Genomic DNA, 16,104 nt, shown 5'->3' on the forward strand with positions numbered 1-16,104 from the left:
ACTAAAGCGGTTGTGCATATGGAGTTCTTCATACCCAACTTAAGAATTGCAGTACAAGAGAAACTCAAGGGTAATTTCTAGGGCTTTTGCCTTGCATAAAAAGTGGTTTGACAGCCAACTCAAAGACAAAGAAATGAGTGAGGGTGATATGGTCCTCCTCTACAGCACTAAAAACCACAAAAATAAACTTAAAATCAGAGGCTTAGGACCTTTCCTAGTCACTAAGATAACCTTGCAATGTGCGGTGCACATAGAAATACTCGAGTGTTGAGATGGTGGGATACAACCACATGAACAATTCTTTGGTCACTCATGTGATTCCATAGCTCTTTGATCGCTCATGTGATCCCACTTTCCCGCAAAATTCATATGTGGAGTGAGCCAAAATAGCATGCCATGATCCTGCATAGATGTGACATGAGCTTGGTTTGGAACCCAATGTGAATGTGCCATGGTTGTGCATATAATATTATAACAGGTAGTTAATACTGTCTTGAAAACTGGGAGCACGATCTACTCATCGTTTTTGCCACTGTAGAGTAGCATGAGTGGGATGTTGAAACTTGAAAAGGTCTTGCAACTATTGCGAGATAGTGAGCTCTTTATCAATGCAAAGAAGAGCGAATTTGGAGTAGTGGAAATCCGCTATCTTGGATATGTCATCAGTGCAGATGGGATTAGCGTGCAACAACGATGTTGTTTTTGATGAGATGAGCAGCTGGTATGCTGCTGAAAAAGAAGCTGTTGGGACTGATGTGAGTGGAAATGTGGTTGCAGAGAATGCAAGTCAGCAATCACAATCTTTGAGTGGACCAGGAGAGTCCTCATCTAGTGGTTTAGTTGATAGACCATGGAGTGGCAGGCTGCATCATAATACCAGTCCTACAAATGTGATTAGTACATCACATAAAGGTAAAGAGAAAGTGATTGAGCCCCTTAGTATGCCTGACATTTCTGTAGGGCATTCTCATGTTGATGGAGAGTCTAGTGGCTCAGAGATGAGCCTTGATGAGGATCTTGGGATACCAGCTACTATGAGAACACCTGGTGTAAAAAGAAAGCTATGGAAGCCATGAATGCAAAGCTGTAAAGATCTGGGAGAGTGAAGAATCCTGTGCAGAGGTTGAGTGCAGATTCAGGAGAGATTTTGGAGGATCCTACTATGTATAGGCGCATAATAGGAAGCTTGATCTACATGACGATCACCAGGCTAGATTTGAGCTATGCTGTTGGGTTGGTGAGTCAGTTTATGCAGGTTCCTCGGAAGCCGCATTTGGATGCATTGAGACGCATACTGAGGTATGTGAGGTCTACTTTGCATTGTGGACTATTTTATGAAACTGGGATTGAGATATGTGTACATGAGTACACAGATACTGATTGGGCTTGTAGTATCTCAATAGAAGATCTACTAGTGGCTTCATGTTTTCTTTGGGGGAGTGCTGCTATGACTTGGAGCAACAAGAAGTAGCCTACGGTTGCTCTATCCAGTATAGAGGCCGAGTACAGAGGTGCTGCTATGGCAGCATGTGAGGTAGCTTGGTTGAAAAAGCTACTTTGCAGATTTGGGTCTATCAGTGGGTGGATAGACAAGCTGTCATTTTTTGTGACAACATTAGCAGTATACAGTTGGCAAGGAACTCAGTTTTTCATGCTCACACGAAGCATATAGAGGTCCACTACCATTTTGGGTACAGAGAAGCTCCACAGATTCAGGGCTTTGCTTGGTGTACATGAGATGGAGTTGAGCTTGAGGAGGACTATTAAGATATCGAGCTCATCTAGTGAGGCGGTGGACACTGATGACCCACCTGGGGGATAGGCCCCACACTTACACCACTGGCATGGTTGGTGAGATCATGGGTGATATGCGGCCAGTGGGATGACAGGCTGTGTGACAACCATTCTAGAGACTGGCATAGTTATAGCGCTAGCTCATTTAGTTGGGTTCATACTATAGAGAACCCTAGTATGTATTTGGTTGAGTACCTTTTCATATGTGTGTACTCTTATCTTTGTATATGGTGTGTTGAGTGTTGTGTGAAGAAGAAGATTTTTAGCCTCTCACCTCGTGTGTTCTCTTTTAGGGTTTTGTGAGTGTGTGTGTGTTTGCAAGAGCTCAAGCTCTCTTCTCCCCTGTATCTTTTCAGATTAGTCAGGGGGAAGCTATGAGAGCATACTTAGGTATAAAAATTCTATACCAACCAGTTAATCCCAAGAATCCCTTGACTTGTTTCACTATCTTTGGTTCAGGCTAATCTATGACTGCATGGACTTTTGCGGAATCTAGAGAAATTCCATCTTTGGATACCAGAAAGCCCAAGTATTTAACATGGTCGACAGAGAAAGTGCATTTTCTCTTTTTTGCAAAGAGTCGGTGCTTCCTTAGAATCTCAAGAACTTTACGGACGTGAGCTTCATGGTCAGCTGCATTCTTTGAGTAAATCAAAATATCATCAAAGAAAACAAGAACAAAATCATCCAAGTATTCTCTGAGAATGTCCTGCATTAGGCGATTGAATGTAGCTAGGGCATTTGTCAATCCAAATGGCATGACAGTAAATTCATAGTGCCCATAGCGAGTATTGAAGGCTGTCTTAGGGATATCTTGATCATTAATCCCGATCTGGTAATACCCTGATTTGAGATTTATCTTTGTGAAGATCTGGGCTCCATTTAGCCTGTCCAAAAGCTCATCAATTTTGGGGATAGGATACTTATTCTTAACTGTCAGTGATTGAGACCTCTGTAATCCACACAGAGTCTTAACGTTCCATCCCTCTTTTTGTGAAAGAGAACTGGCGCTCCCCAAGGTGAAACACTGGGTCTTACAAACCCTTGTTCTAACAGCTGCCTAAGCTGTTCCTTGAGTTCAATGGCTTCAGGGACTGGCATTTTGTATGTGCGCTTGGCTACTGGCTAAGCTCTGGGGGTCAATTCTATCTGATCTACTTCCCGAATCGGAGGCATCTCAGTTAGCTCTGCTGGGAATAAATCATCATTCTCACTTAACCATTTTGGTTCTTTAGCCTTTAACTTTGTGTCTACTGGATTCATTTTGACAACATAAATGAGCTGTGTCTTTCTAAGTCCTTTCAGTAACCTAGAAGCTTTTACTAATTGCAGATCTAGGGATCCAGAAATTCCAGTTCCTTGAACTTTGTTCCCGTGAAGGTCACGGAAGGAAATGGTTCCATTGTGACAGTGAATGTCAGCTTGATTTTTGTGGAGCCAATCCATTCCAAGGATTTCGTCAAAAACTCCCAAAGGTAAAACTCTAAACTGGCAGTCAGTTACATTCCCATCTAGATTAAACTGAATACAATCTGTCTCATGGTGAGTGAAAAGAATCTTCCCACTTCAACTTGCATAGGTTTGCTTGATTTCTGTTCTACGACTAGCTTACGTAAGCATCCTGGGGAAATAAATGAATGAGTACTGCCTAAATCAATCAGAAGCTTGAATGGCTTACCCTTATACTCAGCTAGAGTATGGATGACAAATAATTGACAATTCGGCCCTTGGTTTTCAATTGCAGCATAAATCTGACCTCTTTCCTCTTCCACTACTTCTGCTATCGTAACTGCTCTGGTTGCTGCAGATTGGGGCGGAACTCTTTCTCTTTGGTTACCCCAGTTCTGGGAGGGAGTTCTGAGACTACTCTACAGATGTAGATGGTTGAGCTGGAGTCCTCCTGGGATTGCCCTGATTTTGGCGAGCCAGTTGACTGATACTATGAAGGGGCTGGTCTCTGCACTCTGGGTCCTTGACTTCCCTGTCCTCTTGACATGGTAGGAGTCGGGCAGTATTTAAGCTGGTGACCAAAACCTTGACACCCAAAAAACCTGTTCTCACTTCTAAGCTCATCCCTCTAAATCCTTGAAAGAGGTGGGGCTCCAGAGAATGTGTTCTGAGGGAAGGGTCTTCCTTCACTTCTGAATCTCCTAGCATCTTGATTCTGATTAGGGCCTTGCTGCCTCTTTGGGGGTGGAAAGTTTGAAGCACTTCCCGGGGTTTGGAACCTTTTAAAGTTTGAGGGTGCAGGCTTCGGCGCGGGACCTTAACAACAAATGCTTTGGCAAAGCCCTTTGCCATCTTGACAGCTTCTGCCATTGAGACTGGTTTGGCATTTTTCACTAAGGTGTCCAATGGCTCATTCATCCCTTGAATGAATCTGGCCATTAGCTGCTCTTCATCCAAAAGTGGAGAATATTTAAGGAGAAGGGCAAATGTCTGATGGTATTCTTTAATCGTCCGGCTATCTTGCTTCAATTCCACGTACTTACTCATTTATTTTGGTTTCCAGGTAGCCCAGAGGACAGAACCTCTTCTTGAGGTAAGCTTTAAGATCTGACCAGTTCTGGGTATTTCGGTTGAGATGATTTGTCTCGCAATGGTTCCTCCATGTGACCCTGGCCGTTTCCACAATTTTCAATTTGGCGAGAGCCATCTTGCTCCTCTCGTTATAACCGGTTACATCAAAATACTCTTCCATTGCCTCGATCCATTTTTCCACTACTTCTCCTAACTGTTCCCCTTCACCCTTGAAGGGACCAGCTTGGGATCGGTGCAGGGCTTTACGAACGTCTGGATCTAACTCTTCATCATTGGTAAGAGGATCTAGCTGCCTAGCACGGGCCGCGCGCCTCAGGATTCTAACAAAACGATATTTTTGTCAATTTAGCTTTGTCATCAGATTTATGACTATTTAATTTTTGAGATTATTTCTTAAACAAATAAATATTCCATTATAATTCTTGAAAACAAGATTCACTCTGATAATTTTATTAACCAATATTCACAACCACAAAAACAATTTGGAATCTTTTGCAAAACATCATTTATTACCAAAAGTTTTTGATATATACATAGAGCGTCTTGGCTCCAAAAGTCACCGCCTCAATCGTGTACGCATAAAAAGGCGATACTGCGATGGAGACATGCTATGATATACACGATTGTCAAAGTTGACAATGTAGAAGTAGTATTGCGTTAGTGAGAAAACGCTGAGGGAGAGAGGATGAGAGAAAACGCTGGCAGAGAAAGGGAGAGAGAGGGTACACAAACGCTAGAGCGAGAGAGAGAGAGAGAGAGAGAGAGAGAGAGAGAGAGAGAGAGAGAGAGGGAGAGAGAGAGAGAGAGAGAGAGAGAGAGAGAGAGAGAGAGAACCAACACAACAGCAATGAATTAGATGAATTTTTACAATGGAGCTAGGGTGCTTATATATCCACAAATGGACTTGGCCGACCTCACTTGAGATGTATGCAAAAAATTTTAACACCCTCTCTGCAGCTCATAGTGGTTATAAGTAGGAATACCAAGTCGATGAAGAAGCTACCATGGACACCCCAGCAGTGGCCAACCACTAGTAGGTACACCTCGGATTTGCAACCACCAGCTTGTCACCACCAAAAATGCCATCTTGAGCACCAACTGCCTCAAAGAACATTGAACTATAGACCACACTACGTCCAAGAATCCCCATTCATGAACTGTGAACACATCACTCCAAAACACTCCACAAGATAATGAACATTGGTACACACCCTATCCATAATCCCGAAAACAACAATGAATGATTGCAGCACATCCATAGTGTTTTATATGCCACTTTGGTTCCTTGCTAGATGCCTAGTGCTTTGAATTCCGACACACGGATCCAAACTCCCAAAAATTGAACTCCGACACACATGGGTCCAAGTCGTCAAAACGAGAGCACAGACTGCCCCTCTCTGCCACTTACATGCCTCTCTCTGGCTGAAGCACATGGTAGCATCCATCTACCAAGCTAGAATGCTGGAGCATGTGCCAGTGTAGTCCTCGCCACACTGGCAGAAGCCGTATCATCCCTGGTAGTATCACTGTCACTGTCATCCTCGTCAGCTTTGCCTTTGCCTTTGTCATTCACGTTGAGCCTTGAGCTTTAGCTTTGGATTTGCAATCCCAAGCCAAATGCCCTCGCTTTTCGCACTTATAACAACGGCTCCTAGACTTCTTATTGGATTCCGATGCAGCATGTGCCGATTCTACATCCTTTTTGGAACTCGAATCTTGCCTTGGGAAATGAGCATTGCTTCCTCCTCAATGAGAAAAGAGCTGAGATCATCAAATTCCAGCTTTTCCTTCGTGACTTGTAAGCGTAATGCCCTCGAGAGATCATCTCGTACTCCTCAGGCAACTTCATAAGAACCAAGGCAGCTAACTGGGTACTAGTTAACGCACTATTCATAGCCTGATCATGGATAACCTTTGCCTTCATTAGAAATGATTGCATAGAGGTCCGGGCTTCAAACTTGATGGAAAACAACTGGCCGAGAAGGGTTACTGCTCGCATTGTTGAGTCTCGATCAAACATTCCTTCAAGCTTTGACCACATTTCCTTGGCAGAATTCAAAGTCTGTATGGCAGGGAAAATTCCCTTGGTGAGAGATTCTGCAATCGCTGACATTGCCTTCGCATTGTGAGCATCCCAATCCACAAGAGATTTGAGAAACTCCTCCTTCTGAAGACGTGTGAACCGATTGCTATCCCTTCGGGGACGTTCCTCCGAGCCATCAACAATGTCCCATAAGCCTTTTCTGCTAAACCATAGCCTCATGACCAAGTTCCAATGCGCATAATTGTCGCCATTCAGTTTGTCGTCCTTGCTCGAACACGGGAGACCCATCTCCTTCGTCAATCCGATCCATCTCTCCAAAAAAAAAAACGCAGCCCAAATCTCGTCCAACTTCACGCTGAAAATCAGCAGCACTCCTCTGGCTGAAAAACGCAGATTTGAAGGGGTTCTTTGCAACGATGAAAACGCTGCTAGATCTGATCAGCCCCCCTCTTATAGCAAAAACGCTGGTCCAAGGGTGCTTCTCGCGATGAAAATGCAGCAAATCAATCGCTCTCCTGCCGGTTGAAAAACACAGCCGAGATCTGCCTTCTCCTCGCGCTCCGGTCCCCTAGGCGTTGACGTGCCGCCTTGGCTCTGATACCATGTCAAAGTTGACAATGCGGAAGCAATATTGCGTTAGTGAGAAAACGCTAAGGGAGAGAGGATGAGAGAAAACGTTGGCAGAGAAAGGGAGAGAGAGGGTACACAAACGCTAGAGAGAGAGAGAGAGAGAGAGAGAGAGAGAGAGAGAGAGAGAGAGAGAGAGAGAGAGAGAGAGAGAGAGAGAGAGAGAGAGAGAGTATTCGAACCAACACAACAGCAATGAATTAGATGAATTTTTACAATGGATCTAGGGTGCTTATATATCCACAAATGGACTTGGCCGACCTCACTTGAGATGCATGCAAAAATTTTTAACAGATTTATCACACTGATAATGGTGCTGTAATTCTTCTCCTAGGAATAAAGCGGCTAAGAAGTCTAAAAATACGGAAAGAAATTTTAAAATTCCAGGGTGAATGATTATAGAGTTGTACATAATGAATAACTCCTAGCCTTATCAAGATCATGGCCAGCAAGATATTTTGTCTGTATTGACATTAATACTTTGCCCTCCAGAGAACCACATATGCTGACGTCGCTCTACTGGATCAGGAAAGTATAGATCCTCAAAGTGACGAGCGAGTCTCACTCTGCTTTCTTGGATTGTAGCGAAGTTGATGAGATTTTCAAAGGCAAAGGCGATCATATCCTAACTCTGGGAGAGTCCAGGAATGCTCAATTCCACAGCTATGATATTGTGGTGTCACTAGTAGCAGGCGTTCCTTTTGAGAGAATTCATCCACTCTATAGGGTCCGTGGGAAGAGGAAACATAGAAGAGGTGCTTTCCCTGGGGGTGTACCTATAGTGCGCACAATTAGGTGAGGTTCCACGGGAGGCACCAGCAAACGGAGATGATGTGGTAGGGGTGGTGAAGCATAGGGGCTCTCGAGGTTTAGCAATGGACCTATTTTGAATCTTTCCATGAGCAATGGGGTTTTCTTGGAGATGCAACGGTTGGAATGGAAAGATGGGCACGGGAGAAGGTCGTGTGGTGATATTTGTGAGTAGTTAGTTTGGGGTGGTGCCACCAGTAAGGCTTGGGGCTCGAGAGGAGAGGAAGGTAATGTTACAAATGAGCTTTGGGTGGTCATTAGCACGTGATGGCCAATTGCATGGAATAGCTTTCTCGCATGTTGTCATCGAGAAAGATCGCCCATTTACAAGCCTAATCAAAGGTGGAGGGGTCCTTGACCAACATGTGATCGTGTAGTCTTATAGCACGCACCCTTAAGGTTAAAAATGGTCTTTTGAGGCATTTTATGTGTGTAAAAACAACCCTAGTGAGTCAGGGAGGTAGACCATAAGCTCCACTAAAAATTTGAAAACTTTAAATATTTTGGTTTTTTTATTTAAAAAAAATTCCGAGGAAGGTATGACCGTACGCTTAAGTTGGTATACCCATGGCTAAGGTTGGTACGACTGTGGTAAATTTTTTTAACTTTTTCTCGGAAAAGATACATCCATACACTTAGATTGGTACGACCGTATGCTTAGGTTGGTACGGCTACGGTTAAGGTTGGTACAGTTGTGTAACTAAGGAAGGTATGGTCGTGGCAATTTATAAATTTTTTTTTGGAAGGCACGTCCATACACTTAGATTGGTACGACCGTGGGCGAAGGTCGGTACAACCATGGCTAAGGAAGGTATGGTTGTAGCAAATTTTAATTAAAAACATTTCGAGGAAGGTACGGCCGTACACTTGGTTGGTACGACCGTGGCTTAGGAAGTACAACCGTGGCTTAGGAAGTACAACCGTGGTAATTTTTTAAAACAAATCAAGTTCGTATGGCTGTACGCTTAGAAGCGTACACTCGTGGTCTTATGGCCGTGGGTGGCAAGTTTAAAATTTGAATTTGAATTTCAAATTTAATGCAAGGTAGGTGGGAAAAGGCTAAAGTTAGAGGTCACCTCTAAATTAGTGGATTCCGACTAATTTAGAGGCACTCTAACTTAACTACTAATTAATCTTCTTAATCTCACTATTAATCACCTTTTAATCCTCTTCTTTGCCCTCTAATTACGCCCAAATGATGAGGAGTTTAGGGATAGGGATTTGATAGGTGGATTAGCAATGTTTAGGCTAATCCAATGATGTGATCACCCCTAGTTAATTTCTCTAATTAACCCACTCAAAAGAGAAAAAATTACACATGAGACCTAATTAGTGCTAATTCTTGCTAATTAAGGCCTAATGGGAGTGGACGAAACATGGATTTAGGTCAATCCAAGTCTTTAGAACATTAATGCCACTCCAATTAGTCTAATTACAAGCAATTAGGCTCAAGTTTTTTATTTTTTTTATTCTCTTTAAGTTCACTAATTGCACTAATCAATAGATTAGTGATAATTAGTAAAAATTAAGAGAGAGTAATTTTTTTAAGATTTTTTTATGGATTAGGATTCTATTTAACAATGCTAACCTACCTGTGCTAAGTAATTAAGCAAAATAAATAAGATTAAGCTAAAAATTAAGAAAAATAGTCTAGGTTTAAGTAAAAACCATCTTGATTAGGCTCTCTAATCACCTAAATCTCAAGTTTTTTCACTCAAACTAGTAGTAATCCTACTCTAAACACAAAGCTATGCATGTATCACAACGAAAATATAAAAAACAACCATACAAAACATAAAAACATATCAAAAAATAAAAAACTACATACCAAAGAGCTTACCTCTAGCACTAGGCTATGGAGACTCCGTCAAATTCGAATCAAAGATGGCTTTGACAAGTAGCGGATTGGCGCTCCTCGACAGCGGCACCAAAGATGTTAAGGAAACCCTACCCTAACATGTCTTGGGGAAGTTGCCTATCCGTCGAGCTCGAGTAAGGCTTAAGAGCTCCATCGTTGCCATCGTCCTCTGACACTCGTTGTCACCTTAAAAGGCGGTTGCTCTAATCCAATGGGTGATGCAACCTCTCTCACAAAGATCATGTGGGATCTCTACGAAAGATGATCGCGATGATAGTCTAATCACTCAAGCAAGAGGAAGCAAAGAGGGAAGCAAGAGACAACAAGTGATTAGCATTAATCACTCCCAAATCCTAACCCTAAGCACACCACATGCTAGATTAGAGTTACAAGAGATAGTGAGAGAGAACACTCCACTTCTATTGCACAAATGGGAGAAATTGGCTTTTATAGTTCCAAGCCTTTTCCCACTAGGCCGCTCGTTAAGTGACTCAGGGCACCCAAAACATAGTTACAAGGCTTTTCTCTATAGTTTGGTCAACTGACCAAGATCCTCTTATCTGTCCTTTGAAGCTCAATACCTGTGGGAGCATCTTTAGGGTGTTTCCCTCATCAAATGACAGGATTTACAATATAATGTGGGCGCCCATTACATAAGTGTGCAGACATACTTGTCGTAAGAATGCGTTAACCAATATGTGGTTAACAGGAAGGCAATTTCGATTATGCATGCAAACCACCAGGCCTAGATAAAGCTGAGAGTGATGTGGAAGTCAGTGCAATAAAAAAGAGTGTTACAAGTACTTATCATCGAAAAGTGCATAGGGTGAGATTTGAAGTTCTTTTCCTTTTTTTGCATATATAGATGTTTGTGTACACATGCTTTATTTTTTGTGAGGGAAATGCGGCAAAAGGCACCATAGTACTTTCAGAGTGGGAAAGACAGAAGTGACCATGGTGCTTAATGAGGAGAAAAGAAAAAAATTGGAGCAAGAACAAAAGAAGCTAACTGACGAGCATGCAGTGGCCATTGGAAAACCTGATCCCTCCGCGCCGTAGGCAGGCCAAAGAATCAGCAAATCAATGATTTGGGTATGTGCCCATGTCACATCTCTACTATTTTTGTTCGTTGAACTTTTTGTTCGCATGTGGGTTGATTTTGACTTGTGTGATTAGATGATTTTGTGACTACATTGGAGACCTCCAAGATATAGACAATCACCTTTGCTTGGTCTCCCTTTGCATCCATGAGCCAATGCAAGAAGGGACCACCATTGTGAGACCATGTGTGTGTTTGGGTGTATGATTACATTGCTTTGGGGAGAGAAATAATGTCAAGCAAGCTTGGGGAAGGATTCAAGGAGCTACGGGAGTATTCCTCTAACCTCAAGTATGCAAGCAAATGACGTAATGGGAAGGTTGTGGAATGGAGTGTTGACTTTTGTGTGGTAGACCTTCCTACGAGTGCTTGTGTGGGTGGTTCTAGTATTGCCTCTTGGAATCTCATTCATGATGATCATGTCACCATCTCATTGTCCATCGCCTCTGCCATCATGGATGATGCCGGGTGGACCTTAGTTCTATATTCCCCTCTCCAGGTTGGCTTGGTTGAGCACATTGCTACTCGCACTAGGTTGGAGGTGGTGTGCAGGTATGTTTAATTTTCTTTTTCTTTATTGAGATTATACATGCTTTTTTCCTTGTACCCAACTAGGAGGAGATTTCAAACTACTTTGTTCGCTTCCAAAAACATTCATGATGGCTCTCACCATGGCTTATTAGGTGGATTGCAAAGACCACATATACGATTGGATATAGTGGGCCCCTTTCAGTTCGTGTGAGGGTGCGTCTTCCTGTTACACTTATGCTATGCTTTATGCAAGTCCACTTCAAAACTATTGTTTTGTCATAGGTTTGTGCCTTTCATATCCTTGCTATATAGAGACAAGTAGAGATTAGACCTCACTATTTGAATGCAGTAAAAGGTGTGGCATCTTCTCTCAAGATACAGCTTGACAAACTACTTGATCACACATTTGCCAGCTTCCTCTCACTCCAAACACGAGGGGGGAGGTGGATCTTGACGTGGGCCTGTGGGAGAAGAGTGCATCATTTATGCTCATGTTTATGGAATTATTTTGTCTAACACATGGTTCTATCTTGGAGTTGGTAGGAACGTGGCTGTGTTTGAGGGCGGCATTGCACTCTAGACGCCCTTGCTTGTTGGTAGTGGAGGCTGAGAAGGAGATATGTAACTCCCACCTTAAGGGAGTGGTGGATGGTGCTTATTTGGATGAGGATCCCTCCACTCATCGTAGCGTGCTTGATCTTGATGATGATGAGGGTTTGATCAACACGTCGGTGTCGCTTGACTAGTGAGTTACTACTTTTCCCTCTTTTCTGAGTTGTTGTTGTGTTATACTCATACTAGCAAGAGGTTGTGGATCTCTTGTTTGTGTTATTTGGAAAGTGTCATTCAATTAATAATCATGGTGGTTACAGTTTTATGCCCACGACATGGCTTCTTTCATGGAGCGACAATCTAGTCTCTTTGACTATGATGTTGTTGAGAACTGAGAGGTAGCATTTGCACAACATTGATGATAGGGCTAATAAGTCATAATGACATGCTTTGGTTTAGTACTTTCATTTGGTTTTTTGAGACAATTTAGTTTGGCATGCCTTGATAGTGAGGAGACGATGATGTGAACCTCATGCTGTTTGCATCGTTACATTATTTTTTATCTAGTATATCGTCGACTTGCCATATGTGGATGAGGCTATGGATTGGTGCTTCTACTCGAAAGAAAGTAATGTGTTGGTGGATCATGTTTTAATTTTTTTATTGTGTCATTTTTTGTGTGGTCCCTTTTTGCCATGGATTGATGATATTTTTGCCTAGTCCCTTTTTTGAACGACACTATTTAAAATATAAGAATTGTAATGATGGTACTTAACATACCTTACGCTATTAAATGAGAATACTAAGTATAATGAGCACTATTATATATTGTCACACATTTACATGAGGTCACAATGTATTCCAAAGATGAAAATTTGGCATATTGTTATAGTGACATTACATTGACTTGGTGCACACAGTCAAACTATCAATCTCTTGGGAGCGACCACTCAAACTATCAATCTCTGGCACGCCCCTCACTCTCAAACTATCAATCTCTTGGGAAAGTGGAGGGGATATATTCCTTGAATTAATGTGGATGGTGGGGTGTGAAATCTTGCGGCTCTGATTTTCTTGCTAGTAGGTTTTGGCTAGGATTTTTCCGGACTCCAATAAGAGTGGAGACCGGTCTTGCTTGGAGGTGTGCTTGCGGGATGTGCACTAGATTGTGACCGATCTTGCGTTTCTCCATACTCTCTCTTCTTTTGCTTTGATCTTACCCGGAGACCCTTTACCGCCCAATGGAACCGCCTAACACCGCCTCTACTGCGCCGTGCCCAGCAACGTTGATCTCTTTGCTATTGGAGATGCCGTATTAGCCCGCATGCGTTGCTTAGAAATTCTCATCAGTGCCGCCTATGCCGGAAATCGTCCGCGAAGCCCTTGATCTGCATCTTCTAGGCCCCTTGCCACCCGTCACAACGCCGGATTATCTAATTGCCGCTTCTAGCTGATCCGCCTGTCTATGGCCAGGAGAGAAACCGGGAGAGCCGCTTATGACACCCAAAAACGCCGATTGAATAGCAAGAACACCGTATGTATGCCCAAAAACGCCGATTGAACACCGCATGTATGCTCTAACGCGGCTGCTGCCTGGCAGCCTCTGAGAGCACCGCCCTCCTTACAAACGCGCGGATACTCAGCTGCCTAGTTTTCCGCATACACTACTCGCATATCGTTGTAGCCGATTTATGCAGGCGGCCCTCCCAGATGTAGCGCCTACACGTGCAACATTCGACCTCTGGCTTGTGGTCATGAGACGAAATGACACATCATGTATCACGAGGGATCTAAGGCTTTGCGATCTCGCTTAATCTAAACCGTCGGATTTCCGTAGGCCAAGTGAACTAGGGGTGAACTTCACGGTATACCATGGGGATTCTTGGGACTTAAAAATTTTTGGAGGGGTTGAGCTCTATGCAAAAGAAGATTCAAACTTGGAACCATCCGCTCAAGCTTTCAACATCTAACCACTATGCTATACTTTCCAGCAGGTTGTGGAGAGTGTTTTTAAATTTAAATCTTTGATATTTTGGTCCCTAGTTCACTTTCTTACCAAAAAATGTTTCCTTACTTCGCTTTCTTGCTGTCGGAAAAGGTCTCCTTTAGTTCACCCCTAGTTCACCTCTCGAGTTCACCCCTAGTTCACCCCTAGTTTACCCCCAAGTTTACCCACAGTTCACGCGTAGTTCACTTGGGAATCCAACGGTGTTGATGAAATCCTGATTGCGATGCCTCTTCCAACCATAGATCCCTTTTTAGCTCTACAAGTTTCCACATAGGCACTTTGTGAAAGTGTTGATTTTGACTATATATGCCCAATTTCATATTTGGTGCAAAGTTATAGTAGAAATTTAGTTGTTTGCAGATAGTTTATGCAGAGAATATGAGATATGTAGGTTGTTAATTGATGTATATTTGTGTGACTATTCCATATACAGTTATAATATAACAGGTATACAGCATCAAAGAAGGTGATTATGTTGAAGATTACACGTTTATTGTAAGTGTAAAAGTTTTTACAAGTACTACTTCATAAGTTATTATGCAAGTAATCATGTCTAATAGTCTATCCCAGATTGTGAGTGTGAGAAGCTAGATAAGAACAAATTCCAAGCACGGAAGTTTAGGATGAGAAACTTCCTCATGGAAAAAGGATACTAGGAGTTTATTTCAAGTGATGAGAAGGAGTCAGAGCTTTTGGAAGAAAAAGTCACTCCTCAAACAGGTGTAGGATTTGAAATCATGGCATGAGAGAGCTAGCAAAGCGATGTATTAGTTGTCTGTTAGCATGTTGGATGAAATAATTGGTCATATACAGGATGCAAACAACACCTAAGGATGTAGGGAATATGTTAACCACATTGGCTAAACTAACATTACTCTCTGAAAGCCCGATAACATTTTTGAGCCATATTTTCTGTACCATGCGCAATGCGCTTCATATAAATGATTTTTATAAATATCCAAGCTTACAACTTATGTAATGGTGAAAGATAGTCAAAATTGAGCTTACAACTTGTGCAATTTTAGTAGTGTATACTAGGAAATTAGCCTAGACTAGCTTTTGGGCCCCCAAACATTACTTGGGCACCAGGGGCCGGGAATTATACATACAAGTCTTGTATATAAGACATTTTGACTAATGATAACACACGTAATCCCTTTATTAATAAGGGAGACAAGGTTGAGGACCCTAGCTCTCCACAAGAGAGGGTTACTCTACTAAGAGTGGCTAGAGGTGCAAGCCGGTAAGACCCTTGCATCCTTTCTCTTCTTCTTTCTATCACCTACAAGGCTCAAGTGTTCTCGAATTAGTGAGCATATTTGGTGACATTGTCAGGGAAGAACCTTAGCTTAGGACTCCCTTGCTATACTTTGCATTTGGAGCATTGACATGGCCCGGTTAGAGTGCAAAATCCATCAATTGTAATTGGATGCACAGAAGACAAATCAAGCATAGAAGAACAAAAGGACCTAAAGGATTGGATGGACAGAAGACAAAGCAAGCATGGAAGAACAATCACTTCAAGAATGAGTCAGATAATGATGAACCTATTAGGGAAGATGCAGTTCACCAAGCTTTTTTGAAAGTACTGATGAATAAGCTACTTTGAGAAAGCTACTTTGAGAGTGATGACATTAATATCATCCTTTGTGTAAAATACATGGATAGTCAAGTAACAACCATCCTAGATGGAGTGGCTGGAGTCCACATCATTACCAAGCTGTGTTGGGAGAAGTGGGGGCAACCTTCACTACCAACCTAATAGTCAAGCTTGCTAATGGAGTGATAGTGAAACCCATGGAGCATTTACAAGATCTCAAAATCAAGATCTTTGGCCTAAGTTTTTGCCACTCTTTTGTGGTGAAAGATGAACTTTTCTCAATAGCCCAATTTCTATGATTGCATCCTTGGTAGACCCTTCCTGTGTGGGAGAAACCAAAATGATTCATGATTAGGACACAGACCACATCTACATTTGAAAAAGGAATGAAACCCTCAAGGTAAACCTACAATCATGGAAAACACATCCCATTGTTGAAGACTCAATAAGCACAAATAACACCACTGAACTAAACATGTGCCTCATCTATCGTAAAACACTAGACAAGGAATGTGAGAGCTTAGAGTTTACCTCACCTATCATAAAACACTAGACAAGGAATGTGAGAGCTAGAGTTTTCCTCACGTCCAGAATAGGAAGACTCTAAGAACTGGATGCACTTCCTTGCAAACATGGAAAT

This window comes from Cibotium barometz, chromosome 58 (genome assembly GCF_041138505.1).
Source record: "Cibotium barometz isolate CiBa-2024 chromosome 58, ASM4113850v1, whole genome shotgun sequence".
NCBI lineage: Eukaryota > Viridiplantae > Streptophyta > Polypodiopsida > Cyatheales > Cibotiaceae > Cibotium > Cibotium barometz.